The sequence below is a fragment of the Lissotriton vulgaris genome, chromosome 5, assembly GCF_964263255.1.
Source record: "Lissotriton vulgaris chromosome 5, aLisVul1.2, whole genome shotgun sequence".
NCBI classification, from domain to species: domain Eukaryota; kingdom Metazoa; phylum Chordata; class Amphibia; order Caudata; family Salamandridae; genus Lissotriton; species Lissotriton vulgaris.
Genome location: NC_141693.1, coordinates 1,136,104,425 through 1,136,122,096, shown reverse-complemented (window position 1 = coordinate 1,136,122,096; position 17,672 = coordinate 1,136,104,425). Strand labels below are relative to the sequence as shown.

Genomic DNA, 17,672 nt, shown 5'->3' with positions numbered 1-17,672 from the left:
TATGTAAACAGACACCGACATAAACATTAAGATACAGAGGGAGAGGAAGGCACACAGTCACATGTGTAAACTAACAAATACAAACAACTGCATACAGAAAGAGAAAAACAAACACAGTCACACATGTAAACAGAAACATTCAGATATCGAGAGGGAGAAATACACAGTCACATGTAAACAGACACACAGAAACATTAAGATAGAGAGGTAGAGGAAGGCACACAGTCACATGTGTAAACTAACAAACACACAAACATTCACATACAGAAAGAGAAACACACAGGCACACATGCAAACAGAAACAATCAGATACAGGGTTGAGAAATGCACACCGTCACACGTGTAAACACACATACACAAACATTCAAACACAGACAGAGAAAAATAAACAGTCACACGTGTAAATAACAAACATTCAGATACAGAGAGAGAAAAATTAACGCAGTCAGCATTTAAACGAAAAAACACACAAACATTCAGATACAGAGAGAGAAAAATGCACACAGGCACTCATGCGAACACATTCAGAGAGAGAGACGCAGTCACACATGTAAACAAAGCACATGCATACATGGGCACTAGAACATCCCAGGGAGAAAGACAGCTCCCTCCCACAAGGTTAGGACTGGAGCTGTGCTTCCGTAGAGCTGCAGACACTTTAAACCTGCCTATTTCAAAGTGGAATACTCTGCTAAAATACTTTCCATTGATTTCAGGCTGAAAATAAATGATTATTTGTAAAATAAAGTGCCGCAAAAATGCAGCTAAATTTCCATATTTGTGCTGCTAAATTTCCATTTTTGTGCCGCTAAATTTGCTAATCCATGCCGCTATATCCTGGGGGGTCTGCTTAAAGCCCATGTCCCTCAGACGCCGTTTCACTCCCGCATAGCTCTGGCGCTGCCTCTGTACAGTCCTGGTGAAGTCCGGATAAAAGTGTACTTCAGAATTCTGGAACTTAAGCGGTCCATGCCTCCTGGATGCCTGAAAGATCGCATCTCGGTCCCGAAAATTGAGGAGCCGTGCAATGATGGGTCTAGGCGCCACGCCCGACTTCGGCGGGCCGCCCGGAACCCGGTGGGCGCGCTCCACTGAGAAGAATTTACTCAGGCCAGAAGGCGCCAGATGTGTCTGCACCAGTTCCTCCACAAAAAGGTCCACTGCCGCTTCCTCCGAGCCTTCCGGAACACCAATGATGCGGACATTCTGCCGCCTGGCACGTCCCTCAAAATCCTCCAGCCTCCTGGAGAAGTGATCGGTGGTCAATCGCAAATTCCGGACCTCAGTCTGTAGGTCCGAGACATCGTTGGTTAGGCTAGAGGTCTTGATATCTAGCGACTTCACACGGTCGTTTGTCTTACCCAGGTCGGCCCTGATAAGAGTGAGATCCACTGCCAAAGTGTCCACCTTGTGGGTCAAGATCTCATGCTGTTTTTGCATTTCGGACCGAATGCCCGCGATGGCCCCCATAACGTCGCCAAGGGTAGGTTCGGACCCACCGGGCGAGCCCGCCTGAAGAGGGTCTCTAGTGGAGGCCACCACATTGGGTGGCGTCCGTGGCTGGACATACCGCTCAATCCTATTCTGTTGTGTCTGGGTCTTGCCGCGGACGCCTTTGTTCGACGTCTTGTCTGGGTCTCCTCTGCCCGCCATGACAGGTCCGATGAGAACAAAGGGTCACACCGCACAAGCTAGAGCCAAATGTACCGAACCAGGATCAAAGTCGATATTCAGACCAGGCCGATGATAAATGGCGCCTCGATCACAAGCACTCCGCCAGATGGGACCTCGAGCAGCCACTTCGCATTCCAGTCGTGCGGAGTGGCGGAGATCCAGGAGACAATGGCGCGTCCCTGGCACGAACTTCCACTCGACGTATCTCCGCGTAGGAACCACCGATTTAGAGGCGGAAAGCGGCTCCCGCGTCAGTGACCATTCACGAAGTAATATCCACCAACGTGGATCAGGATTTCGAACAGGATATTTGCGGAGGATCGGAGGGTCCGCGGAGCTCCGAGCTTACGCGGCCATCTTGGTTGCCCGCGAAGCTCCTCCCCCGGCGGTGCGATTTCTTTGCTTCTTTGGGCTTCTCTAGACCCACAGCCGTGAGTGTTTCGGCCTCCGCCTTCATGCGGGCCATTTCGTCATCCGCATGCTTCCCACATAGGGTTTCGCCAGAGAATGGAAGATTGGCCACCCTTTGCTGTGCGTCTGGTTTCAGTGACGTAAGGCGGAGCCAGGCGTGTCGTCGCTGGTTAATCCCATGGCAAAAGCCATGTGCCGCCAAGAGGGATGAATCTGCTGCAGCGCTGATAATTTGATTCACTACCAGCATCCCTTCGTTTAGCACTTCCTGGAAATGTTCCCGCTTCTCACGAGGCAAGTGTTCCGCAAACTGCTGGAGGGAGTCCCAGAGGGCGCGGTCGTAGTGTCCCAGCAAAGCCGTGGCACTCACAGCCTTCATAGAGGTCGCCGATGTTCCACATACTTTCCTTCCAGCTAAATCCATCCATCTAGACTCTTTGTCTGGGGGGACTGTGGATGACGGGGTGGTGGCATGCTGTTTGCGGGCCGCCGTCACAATCACAGTATCCGGAGGAGGTTCCACCCTTAGAAAAGCCGGGTCCGAATCGGGAGCCCGGTATTTTTTCTGCAATCTCGATGGGGCCGCCTTAGTCACTGCAGGAGTGAGGAAAAGGTCCATGGCCGGTTCCTCCAGGCCCGGCACCAGAGGTAGTAGTGGACGAGACCGGTGTTTCTGGTGCAGTGTCTCTAAAATGGCTGATGTCTTAGGCGTGGGCACCGTCAAGGATATGCCCAATTTGGCAGCGCCTCTCAATAGGACATCATGGAACGCCACCAGGTCATCAACCGGCGACACCCTTGTGTCCGGCGATCCCGACAAAGTTGGAGAGTAGTCCCTGGTCCCTGAGGACCTCGTGTGAGAGCCAGATCTGTGCCTCCTATGGCGGCGTCTCGACCGCGTGGACGACCTGTTGCGCGATCGCTCCCTCCTCCGGAAGCGAGAGCGTGACCTACCTGTCCGTGGGCGCTCCGCAGGTTTCCGTGGAGGCGTCTTCCGTGGCTTATCCTGGGGTCGTGGTTTAGGAGTTCCCTTAGGTGGTGTAGGAAGAGGAGGTAGTGACACCGATCTCGGCGGAGGGACGGGGGGTATCTCCGGCCGAGGGGCGAGCCCATGCGGCGGGAACGGTGGTGATGGCTGTCCTGAGGGAGGAAGTGGTGGTAGAGGAGGGTTGACGGGAGGATTCTCCTTTGGTATAGGGGAAGGAGGCGTCTTCGGCCGAGGTGGTGTATATACCACTGAGTACACCGAGCCCGGTGACTTCTTCGGGGGAGGGGACTGCGAACCAGCCCCTCCAGTATGTGATCGCCGCCTCCGGCGCCCTCCACCAGACTCAGCGTGACTTCTGGCGCCAGAACTCCTTCTGCGCCGTTTCGGGGAGTGAGAACGACTCCTCGACGCTGAACACTTTCTCCTCGACTCCGAACGTCGTTTTTCCGGTGTCGGATGTCGCCTCCGCAACTCGGGCGTCGAACGTCTGGGCAGGCTGTGTTGTGTGTGGTTTTGTTTGGTGGAATTTCTAGTTGAAGTTCTGGACAGTGTAGCCTGTGGATAGAGGCTGCATTATTTGTCTTTAAATTCACTCTTAAGTGTCTTTGCAGTTTCTGCATGATTTGACAACTAAAGAGATTATGTTTGATTGCCAGGGTCCACGTAAATGGGCGGGACTATTCACTAGATTATGACTATAACAGGGATACCCCTACTACAGAACTGGAGTTACAGGACAGAAACTACTCCTTCCCCTTCGGGAATGAAGACAGCAACCCATGGCCACTGCAATTATGCGGCAGGAGAGGGCCAAATTATGCAGCAGGATAGAGTGAATTATGCTGCAAAAAAAGCAAATTATACGGCATAATGCGGCACATTTTGCAAAAGTATTACTTCAGTATTTTGCCATTTTAACACTTGTTAACACTGTATGGGCATTAGTTTTACCCCATTAGTACCATTATAATATACAAATACAGCTATCAGCATCAAAAGGGAGACAAGTTAACTTTTCATAATGCCTTCCACAACCAGGGGCGGTGGGTGAGAATTCTACAGCAGTCGAACCTCCGCATCCATAAACATTTGTAAGAGGACAGTTGGAGCAGCTGACTGGTGTCCAGGCCTCTTGCCAGGTGGGAAAGATACATTGCCACTGTGTCAAACGCAAGACTTCACATGAGACCTATACAGCAATGTTTGAAGGAACAATGGACTCAGGAGAAGGCAACTGGAAAGAAATGCTCAGTTTGTCACAGTCAAGGCAGTCTCTGGTGATGCAAAAAGAGCAGTTGATACAAAGAGTTCAGTTTTAGCAATCTCTACCTACCCGGACTGTTGAAACAGGAGTCACATTACTTGGATGAGGTACTCTCCTGTGACAACTGTTCAGGGTCAGTGGACTGAGAAAGAAACTTCGTGCAGCATCAGCAGCCCACCTAGCCCTCCAGGCATATACAGTAACTTGGATTTTATTGCCCATAGCCAATACCACCATAACGCACAACATGGTCCTACTCCGTGGCCCCTTACACTTATAAGCTCAGAAATGTGGTGTGGTTGCTGGCCAGAAATAAAGGCAGTCCATCTTTCGTCAACCAAAGGTATTCTCAGCAGATTTTCAAAGAAAAGCATTAATCCATACTAATATAATAAAGAGAGAGCCCAAACCTTTGAGGCGGGTAATCTCAGGAACCACAGCACCAATCACAAAACCCAATACAGTGTTGGAAAGGGCAGTTGCAGCAGAAGGACATAGGCTATGCAGACACCCACCATATACATTTAAAAGGTAAAAGAATTGTGCCAGCAAAGTAGTCCCTTGTGGGCGTGTCTGCGTTGTGCTGTGGGTGTGTGCTGTGGGCGTGACAAACGTTGGCGGCGTGTGGTACGTTCCGCCCTTCATGCCATGTCTCATATCGTGTGCTAATCCCACCCGGCTCCCTTTAAATACCCCTGCACCTCAAAATCATAACCCACCCTTACTCCTTACAATACCCCAACACCCTTAAACACTAACCCATCTTAACCCTATAAATTTACCCTGTACCCCAAAACCCAACCCTATCCCTAAACCCTAAAAATACCCCTGTACCCCAAAACCCAAACCTAGCCCTGAACCCTATAAATACCCCTGTACCTCAAAACCCAAACCTACCCCTGAACCCTAAAAATACCCCTGTACCCCAAAACCCAAAACTAGCCCTGAATCCTAATACCACTGTACCCCAAAACCCAAACCTACCCCTGTACCCCAAAACCCAAACCTAGCCCTGAACCCTTAAAATACCCCTGTATCCCAAAACCCAAACCTAGCCCTGAACCCTAAAAATATCCCTGTACCCCAAAACCCAAATTTAGCCCCGAACCATAATAACCCTGTACCCCAAAACCCAAACCTACCCCTGAACCCTAAAAATACCCCTATACCCCAAAACCCAAACCTAGCCCTGAACCATAAAAATAGCCCTGTACCCCATAACGATATCTGAACCCTTAAAATACCAAAACACCTCAAAACATATACCTCAGTACCCCAAAACATATACCCCTATACCCATACTTACCTTATCCAAACATTAAAAAAACATAATTTTACCATTCATGCATTTACAACGAATTTCGTTGTAAATGTATGCGTGGTAAAAGTATAGAAAATGTAATGCCATGCGTTATAATGGCATTGCGGAGTCATGGTACTTACGTAATGAAAGTATGCGGAGTGATGGTATGCGGAAAGAAAGTTGCGGAATAATGGGTGTTTACCCTCCCCCGGTAAGTACATTGGTGGCACGGCGGCCCACATCTCCGGCAACATACTCATATTTTTTCACCAACCATTTGAAAAATGCACAGGTCTCTCATTGATGGCCAGCACCGACATACACTTTTAGACACACCTCCCGCCTTAGACACACCTCCCGCCACAAGCTCTAGAATTGTGAACTTTAGAGCTGGGGAGCTACGTTTGAATCTCGGCATCAGCTCAACATCCTGTGATTCCAGGCAAATCGCTTTGTCTCCCCGTGCCTACCACAAATGAATGTGTTCTTCTGTAATGTAAATTGTGCCCATGCCATGTTGTCGAGTTCGCGCTATATAATATTGCAAGGAAAAATAAAGTAGGGAAATTCGAGTTCACACACTACTGAACGCGCACTCTTAAGTGCATCAGCGGTGCACTGTATATCGGAGCGTTTCACAGGCCTGTCACAGATAAGAAATGCTATCAAAACAAAATCCTACAGAACAATATACTACTGGCCGGCAGCAATTCATACCCGGACAACGTCGGGACGGGCTGCTAGTGCTTGATAAACAGCTTTGCAAGGTATTTTCTTGGCATGGAGTTTTCCAGTGATGGATCTACTTTCCACGGTGCTAAAATCAAAATGCTGACGTTTTGTCTCGTGGCGACATCCTTTTAATGAACTGGTCAGAAACATTACTATAGGTGCGTGGCTAAGAAGGTGACTGCGTGAAACTTGCCTCACACTGCTCTGCTTCTCTGATGCCATAATGGCGCTTAGACAAGGCTGAGTGGGGCTCGGTCCACCTGGGGGATCAACTAATTACCTGTGGAGGTATTTGTCAATGCACAAAGGCAGTTTGCCGGGGCCGCTCTCTCTCAGTGGTGCGACGAGCGAGGCTATTCCCGAGCCGCAACGGATCAAAACGGCGCCCACGCTCCTTCGGAGGCAAGGACCAGGTGATGCAGTCAGGAAAGCAGTGTGTCCACGGAGCATGAATGCTTGAGATTCTATTCTAACACTGTAGCGCCTGACCACAGAAACCTGGTTAGAGTGATTACACTGAGACACGGACCAGGCTGGGAAGTTACTGGGAAAGCGTTCCTTCAATTCAGTCAGGACTCCGTGTGCACAGATACACAGGCATGAGATGGCCCAAAGGCAGAAGTTTCAGAGGCGATAAGGATCCGGACTGGCAATGACTAACCATCTATAGGATGCAGAGTGCCCCCATAGACCTGTATTATTAGCAAGAAGTAAGTTTGTCACAACTCAAGGGGCGCTTTCAGGGGCCAAGCACCTGTCTCATAGCTGCCAAGTTTTCAGTGTGCATTCCCTTGTGTGACATATAGATGTCTCATGAGTGACACGGAGTGACATTTGAATGCAGGCATTGAAATATGAAAAATGGTTCAATACAGAAAGTTCCATCCTTGTGTTATTGTTTCTTCTCTTACCCGACCTTCAAAGTTTACACTGTGAGTAGTAATTCTAAAAGTACCAGTCTCAACAGGGTGAAAAAATTTATTAGATTAAATACTCCTATTATAGGATCACCTCAGATCACTGAAGTTGTCCCATGTCGAGTCCCAACCTACTCAACTCTTTGTGGCTTTATGTATAGTGTCCAATTATATAATTAAAGTAATATACAGTATCAACAAGAGGTGCTCAGATCTGGAGGATCAGCCTCCATATATGGATATAAATCCCCTAGTTATTTTAAAGAAAGTGATCAATACTCACTATTTATTCCTGTACATTCCAGATAGCTTAGATCAAATAATGCACAGACTCCATTTAAATTTGTTTTATACCTTTCTTTATTAATGTTTTCTTTTATTATATTTTATCCAACAAATGTAGCCAACGCGTTTCATCTCTTCCCTTTTTTTTAATGTTCTTATTCCGTACTGGTTATATGTGGATCGGAACTTTCATATAGGGATAAAGCTTATTTGGTTCAGTTATGACTTTAGTTCGTACACATGACGTTCCTACTGTGAGTGCTGATCACTTTTGTTAAAATAATTAAAGTAAAATACCTGATAGCCATTATTTTTGTGTGACATGCCCAGGACTAGAAATGGTTTCAGGAATGACAGAGTGAAGGTGCCACGCTAATCGCACGTTTTAATTTTTACAAAATATATTAGAAGTCATAATTTTCCAAATAAATGATATCCAAGATGTCAACCCACAATATAATTTTGTGAACAGAGCTTACTCACCTGTTCTCAGACTCTTTCCTACTGGCAACACTGTATGTTAAGTGCCACACATGCCCACATTTTAGAAAAATGACTCTATAACATGAATTCTCCATACTTGGATTACTGTCTTTCCTAGGTAGATAAAACAACAAAAAAGGATTTACATTTGTGTAGTGAGATTTATTTGTTGCACATAAATATTTTTGGAACATCTTTTTAAATAGTCTCTACTGCCACGCAAATCGGAGGTGGGCATGTGGTGGGGGGCGGAAGTTGTTTATTTGACAATTGTTCATGTTTCTATTCTAGAGTAGCATGAGCTAACCCACATCAGCTTCCTGGGTGTAAGTGGTAGATGTGTAAGCTTTCTAAATAATTCAGTAAATGCCATTGTTCCAGGAAACACTACTATACTCTTTTCCTCACTTTCCGCTAATATCATGAGTATCTCGACCTCGGTGGCCCAGTGAAGACTGTCAGTCAATATAAATAATGGATATGGTTTAGATTTCTGTGAGTTTGGCCATAAACGTTCTTCGGCTGCTTGATCGGTCGTAAAACCTATTTGTCTAGTAGCAATGGGAGCAGATCACACCCCCATCCACCAACTGCTTAACCGCATCGATGCTGCGGCGATTTTCGCGCTGTGCAGCTTTTTTTTAAAAGCCGCGTTACATGACGAGCTCAGCTTGTCATCAGCACATGCCACCCGTGGGTGATGACGAGCTCAGCTCGTCATCAGCATCGAAAGGGTTAACCTTTACAACAAAGGTGTTTGTTGACGGTATGTATGCTCTGGTAGTATGTCTCCTATACCCACAACCCATCCATCTGAACTCAAACTAAATCATAGAGCAAGTTAACTGTAGGGTATTAGATACAAGACAGTTGTTGTACCATAATATATATCGGACTCAATGAGTACTTTATAACTTACCTAGTGAATAGCTGTTCACAATACAAAATGCTTTTAATGTACATGTCCAACTTAGAAAGACAGAGACCCAGATTAATTTGTCTGATCACATCTCATGAGACCATCTTTTGCAGAGCATTAAAGACTTGAAAGAGAAACTCGCAAACAAGAAGAGTTTGCCTGACTACTCCACTGAACATAAAGCTGTTATTGACTGATGGATCCCGGCGGTTGGAGAACTAGCCTAGGATGGATCTCTTACAAAGAACCAATCGGACTGCCCTACAGATCACCTCTGCTAGCTCCTGGATTAGAAACCCCTTGCAGCGTAATATTTCTACCACTCTCTAGTGCAATGAATAACTGGAAAGTGTTACTTGATCACATAAAGAAGTATCATGTGGCAGATTCTCTTCAACCGCCTACTGCTGTTACCAAGGTGCCTCTAGATAAGACCTCTTTGTCCTCTCTCTATTCTTCATTTACTTTGAGAAGAGATAAGCCAGTTTGAAATCATAGGTCCAATCCAAGGGCCTAATGAGCCGCTTTATTACCATGTTCAGAACCAGACGTGCTGCAAGCAAAGACTTCAACAAGTGAACCAGCTGCAACATCAAAGTTCATTATGACTACATCTGAACCTCCACCTCCTATTGAATCTAAATCAACCACAGATGATATAGCTTTGCAACCAAATACATTGCTATATAAACATTAGTTATTTTTCTTCCACCTGATCCGGAAATGGAAACGTTTTTTGACGCTACAGATTGATTCTTATGTTTTTGAGGCTGCGCAGGTTTTTTCACCATTTATGGTCGCATTTCGATCCTTGCTCCAATTGTATCATTCTTTTTGTGGATTATTAAGTAGATTACACTGAAAGTGGCGTATGGGCACTATCTTCTTGAAAATGCTTTCTGTTTTCCTGTTATATAGAGTTACAACCATATATGTGTGGCATGTGTAACTGTAGATACACATGCTGTTAATTCTCCTACAATCTAGTGTTGATCTCAGATGTGTGCAACTTGTTTTTCTTTGAACAAAACTTGGAGTCAAAAGGTACGAGTGTCTCCACCTAATACTGTTAATGTACTTGGGCATCGGATACATTGTTAGATTGTTTTTATTTCTGGCGTTGGGTTGGCCATGTTTGAACAGAGTTCTGGGTTGACGCCTCTCGTGTTTGTCTTGCTCGCCTTGGAACTTCTCCATACCTGTAGAAGAAAGATTCTGCCATTTTCAGAATCTTCTGTGTTGTGACCTCCATCGGGCTCGGTAACCGAGTTCTGCTCCAGACCCAATCGAGGTCCACACCACCCAAGGCATTCCACATTCAGTCCTTGAGAATGCAATCATCATGATGACAATAAACTCTTTCCAGTACTGCCCACGGTGTAGAGGAAAGAACTCAAGGACAGGCCTCCATCTGGTTTGCAACCTCTGTTTGTCCTCGGAGCACGACGAGGCCTTCTGCACGGCCTGTTTCGCCTTCTGCCCAAAAAAGATCCTGAGGTACCGACGCGAACAGTCCAGCTCCAAGGGGATGATAGCTCTGACCTTTTTGGCTACCGCATCGTTGAAGAGGAAGAACAACTTGGACACTCAACTAGGAAGGTCATCCGCTTCAGCCCCAAGCCAATCTCGCAATACGAGTCTGAGATGAAGGAACCTCAGAATGTTGTAGTCCATCCAAATAATACTTTGACCACGAGTACCACTTCCACCACTCCTTCACATCCATCCAAACTCTGCTCTGAGGCCAAGCACTGCCCTCGAGGGGGTCAGACATAAAGCCCAGAAGCCAAGCACCTACCTTCCGGTACGCCACTGCCCAAGGGCCATTTTTGGCACTGACGTAAGTCTTTGGATCCAACACTGATCATGCCTCAGGCACTGAAACTGCTGCCAAAGACCTGACATCCGGCACAGATGACACCCTCTATGCTGAGCACATCCTCAACGCCAGCACAGTAATCAAACTTGAAACCGACCTTGCTTTTCACTATTCGTGCCGAAAACGATTTTGGTTCTGTGGGGAAGAAACTATCTACGACACTGAAGAGGCTGATCCCTACATCTCAGTCCTCCGTGGCCTCCAACGACCAGGAGCAGCTGATCTTTCAACACCTGCAGGGGGGACTAGATGTCAAGCAAAAGGTGATCCTAATCCATCTGCAATCTTGCAGGATTCTCACGCAGCTTCCTCCGAAGACTTTTAACACCATTCCTCACAAGAGAAAACTCACTTTTGAGGAGGCTCTCCTTGGAACCTGAACCACAAACCATGGCCAGAATGCACCAGGATCAGCGCACTAGCCTGCTTCCAACTAGACTCCATCTTCCACATCCTCCTCCTCATCCTCCACCACTTCTAGTCTCTCCTCCTTCACCTTATCCACTTTCTCCTCCTATTCAGGGTCACCCCTCATCACACTCCCCTTGGGTCTCCCCACGTTCGTGACACAGAGGTGGGGAGGTAGCCCTTCCTATCCCGTAGACCTTTTGGATGCCTCTTCCGACGTCAAGCATCAGGATGAACCCTAGGATGAATGTGCTATTGATCCATATGGGAACACTGATCCAGACCTCTATCCTGCCAAGCCATCCCCTCTAGACGACACCACCTCTTAGTACGAGGTTCTTAATCAAGTCAACACCTTCTACAATGTGGACTTACATCCGTCGCAAGAGGACGAGGATTTCACATAGCGCTCCCTCCAATTTTTACCCTGGCTCAATAGCATTCAGAAGACTACTTTTGAAACATTTATGGAACCTATCAAAGCCAGGGTAGTCCCTCCTAGGGTGACAAGACGTATAAAGCTTCTCCCTCTGATCTTCCTTTCATCAAAGGTCAGCTTCACCCAGACTCCCTAATAAGTGACACAGCACGCAAGTGTGCCTACTCTCAGGATACCGGTGATGCTCCAGCACCAGACAAGGAGAGCAGGAAAATTGATGCCTCCAGTAAATGTGTGGCAGCCCAGTAAGCCACTTAGTGGTATATTGTCAATCCAATCGGCCTGCTCTCCAGGTACGATCAGTCTCACTAGTATGAAATGGAAGAGCTCCTCCACCACCTCCTGAAGCAGCTCTGGAAACAAGGCCTTGACCTTGGCACTTTGGGGAAAACTATACCTAGCACTACTATTCAGAATCATCCGACGCCATACCAGGTTGCGTGACTCTGGTTTCAAGCAACAGCACCTGCTGAACCTTTCTTTTTTGATGGCGAGCACCTCTTCAGTCCACAGGTTAACTAGATGCTCGAGACAATCAACTAAACAGACATATCCGAGGCTATGGGTGTGCCCCAGACCCCTTCTCCCCACGGCTCCTTTCGCAGGTCACAGCATGTGAACGTGCTAAGCCCTTTCCCAAAAGCCTCTACCTCCGTTCAGAGGCAGCTGAGCCAGCAAGCCCTTTCACAGGGCTGTCTGGGGCAGGGCTGCAGGGTGTAACTTCAGTGGTAGAAGTAAGACTGATAAAGCTAAAGCTGCTGCCCCTGCCAAACACTGACTCACTCACACTTCCCCCGATCAGACTATACCTGTTGGGAGAAGACTACAGGGGTGGGTGGAAATCACCCCAGATCGATGGGTCCTTGCCATCATAGGCCAGGGTTACTGCTTGGAGCTCACTACAACCTCACCAAATTCTCCACCGCGTGAACACACTCTCTCTCCTTAACTCCGTGCCTCCTCAAGGAGGAAGGAGAGGTGCTTGTGCAAATGGGGGCCATAGAGCCTATGCCACCACAGCAGCGCAGAAAGGGAATGTACTCTCTCTACATTTTCATCCGCAAGAAGGCTGGGTCTCTCCGGTCCATACTTGACCTCAGGCCCCTTAGCAAATACATCCTGTCCCAATGGTGACACTCTAGGATATCATCCCTCTACTACAGTGAGGCGACTTCATGAACGCCCTTAACCTGAAGGACACCATCCACCCTGCACTTCGTCAGTACCTCCGATGTGAAGCAAGTGGCCTACATTTTTTTTATTCAAAATACTGCCCTTCAGGGTTACCATGGCCCCTCAAGGTGTTCACTAAGTGTCTTGACATGGTAGCGGCTCATCTCAGGAGGACCAACAACCACATGTTCCCTTACTTGAACAACCGGCTGATCAAGAGCGCAAGTAAACAGCAGTGCTTGGCTCACACCCAGGCCACCATAGCTCTATGACAGAGTCAAGGGTTCATCATCCATCAATATGGCAAAATCTCACCTCCAGTCCTTTCAAATCCAGCCCTTCTTGGGGGCAGTGCTCAACTCCATCATTAGGAAAGTCTTTCCCAGCCCCACACAGGTCCAACTTTCCGATCATTGCTCCATCTTTTTGGCCACAACACTAAATCACAGTCAGGATGGTTGGGTGCTTCGTCGGCATGATGGTCTCCTGTATAGCCATAGTCCCCCATGCCAGATTACATGTGCGCCCAGGGCCCGACTGGCCGTAGGGGGCACCAGGATTTTTCCCAGTGGGGCCGGAAGGGTGTCGGACAGTTTTCAAGCAGTGGGGGCTGGTTTTGTTACTGAGGGCCTGATGTGCAGCAGTGCGGCAATATCGGCCCCCAGTATCATAAGCCGCAGCTGTGCTAAAGCAGAAGCAGTGCTGCTTCTCACTAGCAGTGCAGCTTCTTGCTAGCATCCCCTCCCACCCCTGCCAGAATTGCCAAGACTGGTTTGTGTTGCCAGTCCACCCACGTGTGCGCCTGTTGTAAGAGTGGCAAGCTGCAAAATAGTCTCAAACATAGGCTCACGTTGAGGATCTAGTGTTGACCTCTGGCCACACCCTTCTGTCTCTGCAGTGGTGGACCAGCAGCAATCTGCTACAGTTCTTGCCCTTTCTTGACCCAGATCTGCAGGTGACCATCACAAAGTACACTTCCCTCGCAGGGTGAGGGGACACATTGACTGTTCACCGTATGTTGGCACCCCATCAACAGGATATCCACATCAACTACCTGGAGTTGCTGACCCTTCAGCTGGCACTCAAAGCATTCATCAGTCACATTCAACACAAAGTGGTTCTCATTCTCACGGATAACATGAACGCCATGTTCTAGCTACAGAAGCGCAGTGGAACTCATTCACCATGGTTGTCTGTGTAGCACAAGGCATTTGGCAGTGGCATACCATCAAAAAGTTCATCTACTAGCGCAATACTTACCAGGAGTGGACAACGACTTTGAAGACCTACTCAGCAGGATGCAAAAAGTCCATGAGTGGGAACTCCTCCTACAATTCCCACTCCTGTACCTGACGTTGGGGGTTTCCAGGTGCAGATCTCTTTGCCACTGCTGAAAATGCAAAATGACCAAGCTTTGCCTCCAGATATCCACACCCGCAGTCCATAGGCAATGCACTATAGATGAACTGGTCAGGGATATTTGCCTACACTTTTCTGCCTCTCCTGTTTCTTCCATTTGTGGTTCAGAAGCTTTGGCAAACATCCCTCACTCATCCTGTGGCTCCCACATGGGACAGACGGCATTGGTTCACCACTCTCCTTGACTGGTCTCTAGTGCTCCACGAGAAACTGTCCAACTTGCCAGACCTTCTTATGTTTAGCCAGCGTGCAGTTAGGCACCCACACCACATTAAGCTCAATCTTGATATTTTTAGATTCTGAGGTCCTAGAATTTGCCTACCTCAACCTTCTTCTGGAGTTCATGACCATCCTTAAATAGTCCTTAGGTAGGACAAACTCCAAATTCTTCCCTCTTTTTCTTCAACCTCTATCAAACCATCAAACTCCCTATGTTCTGTCAACATCCAAATTTAGTGACAGGGACGCTCTACACACACTAGATGGCAAAAGGACCTCATGTATTACATTGTCAAACCAAAACCCTTCTGTAAAATACAGTGGGTCTTTGTTCCTTTCTTTATTCCACACAAGGGCCGCGCTGTCTGCAAACTGAAAAAAACCCATTGGTTGATCAAATGTGTACAGACCTGTTAAGCAAAAGCCTAAAGACTCCTGCCTGTCCTTCCCAGACCCCACTCCACCTGCCAAAAAAGGGCCTCTATGGGTTTTTAGGTAACATCCTGTAGCTGACATCTGCAAGGCAGCTACCTAGTCCACTCCATACACTTTCACAGACTGTGTGGGTGTCCTAGCATGCCAACAAATCAATGCTGGCCAGGCTGTACTCAATACTTTTCCAATCCTCTTCCGCATCCACCACATAGCGGACAGCTGCTAACAGTCAATGCACAGCATGTGTATGAACAGCTATATATGCCACAAATGGAAACTTGTATTACCCTGTAAGCATTTGTTCATCGCATGTAATGTTGTAGATTCACATGTGCCTACCCTTCTACCTGGAAGCCTCAGGTTGGTGCATGTGTTTCTTTATTCTTTGCATGGTCAGTTTCTTCTGTGCCTCTGTACTCCATTTTTATCCTCACCCGCCATGCTAGAAAAACAATCTAACAATGAAGCTGATGTCCTATCATTACCAGTAATAGGTGGAGTCTATAACTTGTGACTCAAAGTCTTCTTTGAAGAAAAACAAGTTCCACATGTCCGAGCCCAACACTAGATGACAGGCGTATACACACAGTGTAAGTAACATTTTCCTTTCCTCGCATACAGTGAAGAGATTATCATGCTGTGCACAACAATGCTTACCCATTGACTGATGCTGTTCTTTGGCAAAGGATTCCGTATCTGTTTTAGGTCCTACGAAAGTAATTCAAATTATATGTTTTTAGAATTTCGTTGGATGAAATTGTCACACCAGGTCCTAATGCAAGTTAATGTTACATTTACGCAGTAAAGCAATTGTTACATTATCTTAATTCCTATGCTTCATTGGACAATGAAAATCCTTATGTGGATAAGATTAAATATCAGGAGTTAGTCGATTTGTATAATTTTGCCCTTTTTTCATTTCTCAGTCAGCTGTTCAATGCAAAATATTTAGTAGTGGGAATGCTGCTAGATTCTTCAGCTAACAGTCCCAGGGCATTTAAAATACGTTTTACCTATTTCAATCTTGATAGATCTAACCCTTCAGCTTATTATTATTTGCAGGTTTGTGAGCGATGAAAAAAGGTTTCAAACTCAAACACATTTATTCTCCAGACTTCCTTGAATCGTGTTATACATATTACCAGGAGACTACTAAAAACAAGCATTGGTAATGCATCGGTTTCACCAATGTGCCGAATAAGGAGTTGTTTTTATCAGTCATAGTTCGGCGGAAAGAAAAGCTCCCTGACAAATAACATGGAACTAGAGAGGATGTAGCACAGGTGCCAGAGCTGCTGACTCAATATCTGGGGATCCCAGTTCGAGTCTCAGTGGCACAACATCCTCTGATTCTATGCAAATCACCTAATCTCTTGGGTGATACATTGTTATATAAATATGCTGCAAGAGTAAAAAGCAGCAACATTTTATGGAAAAATAGTTCCATCAAAGCGGATGTTAACAGTATTTCGGCTGTGGGAAATAGATGTGAGAAATAGATGAGGAACAAGCATTGGTGAATTCAGGAAAGTATGCTACAGTCAATAAAAATGGAGGAAAAGTAAGTAGCATGCACAGGAACCAATGAAAAGCCAGGAAAGAGAAGAGGCTGGATGCAAGTCCCTTTTAAGTTTATATTAAAAACAATAGATTTCTCAAGCACAGTGCAAGCGCTGTGCAGGCGAAACCTAAAAAGTACTTCTGGGGAGCAGAGCCTTGGCAAATCAAAATATCCTCTTATCTTTTTTCGTGCATATTTTTATTCTAGAGACTTCATATTTGTCAATTAAAATGTTCGACAGACCACGTCTATGGGTTTCGTTTGCCTCACATATTTAGAGATTCCTTTAATTCGTAAAGTAATTTCTGCACATTTTCAATCTTGAAGTGAAAAATAAATATAGCTAATGATGATGTGAATGACATGATTCAAAATATTAGTTTTGATATTACACTGTATGTCTAGAATGGAACTTTGTTGTGATTTAGATGACAATGTTTGCATGCATAGGTTCTTGTCATAGCATCAGCTCATTTAGCAAACAGACCGGAACAGATTTGGAAACTGAGAGCGCATGGGTGTCTGGAATTTCTACATCGTGGCCTAAATAAATGACAACACCCAAATCCTTTGAGTTGGATGTCAGGATAATATCAACTAGAAAATGCTGCAATTACCCCCAAGGCCAGTTCCTCCACAAATTGTCCCCAGTGCTGAGAAAACTAGATAACAATTTATTTGCCTAAGATTTCTGGTCCTTGCATTGCAAGAATTCAGGATTTGTTAGTGGACTGTTGTGATTTTGATTAAATCATGGCAGTTGTGTGTGTGTAGGAAAGAATATCTAGATCATTTCTTGAGTAATTGCCCAATGCCTTTGGTAGAAGGAATGTGTTGGCTTACACCAAGGCTCATGGAGACTGGGATTAGATCTTGTATGGAAGCTATGTGATTCCTTATGAACAGTGATAAACAACCATTGTCGTGGAAAGCTGTTAGGTGTGTAAGATTAGAATTAGCTTGGGTTAAGCATAAGGAAAATTATACAGAGATCCGTGACTATTTACAGCTCTGAAGAGACACATGCATTTATTTTTAATGTTTGACATTGTAAGGCTTTTATTATATTGCTAAATACATCTTTTAATTGTACTTGGTGAAAAAATGTTTTATTGGCAACATTGCTGTGTATTGAATTATAATAGTGATTTTTGTTATCTAAC

At 46.1% G+C, this 17,672-nt stretch overlaps 1 protein-coding gene across 11 annotated transcripts in view; it reads left to right on the top strand.

The window, feature by feature from the left end:
• The window catches only part of CCDC186 (coiled-coil domain containing 186), a 662,916-nt gene that overhangs the window by 219,600 nt on the left and 425,644 nt on the right, over nucleotides 1-17,672 (top strand). The window lies entirely within an intron of this gene.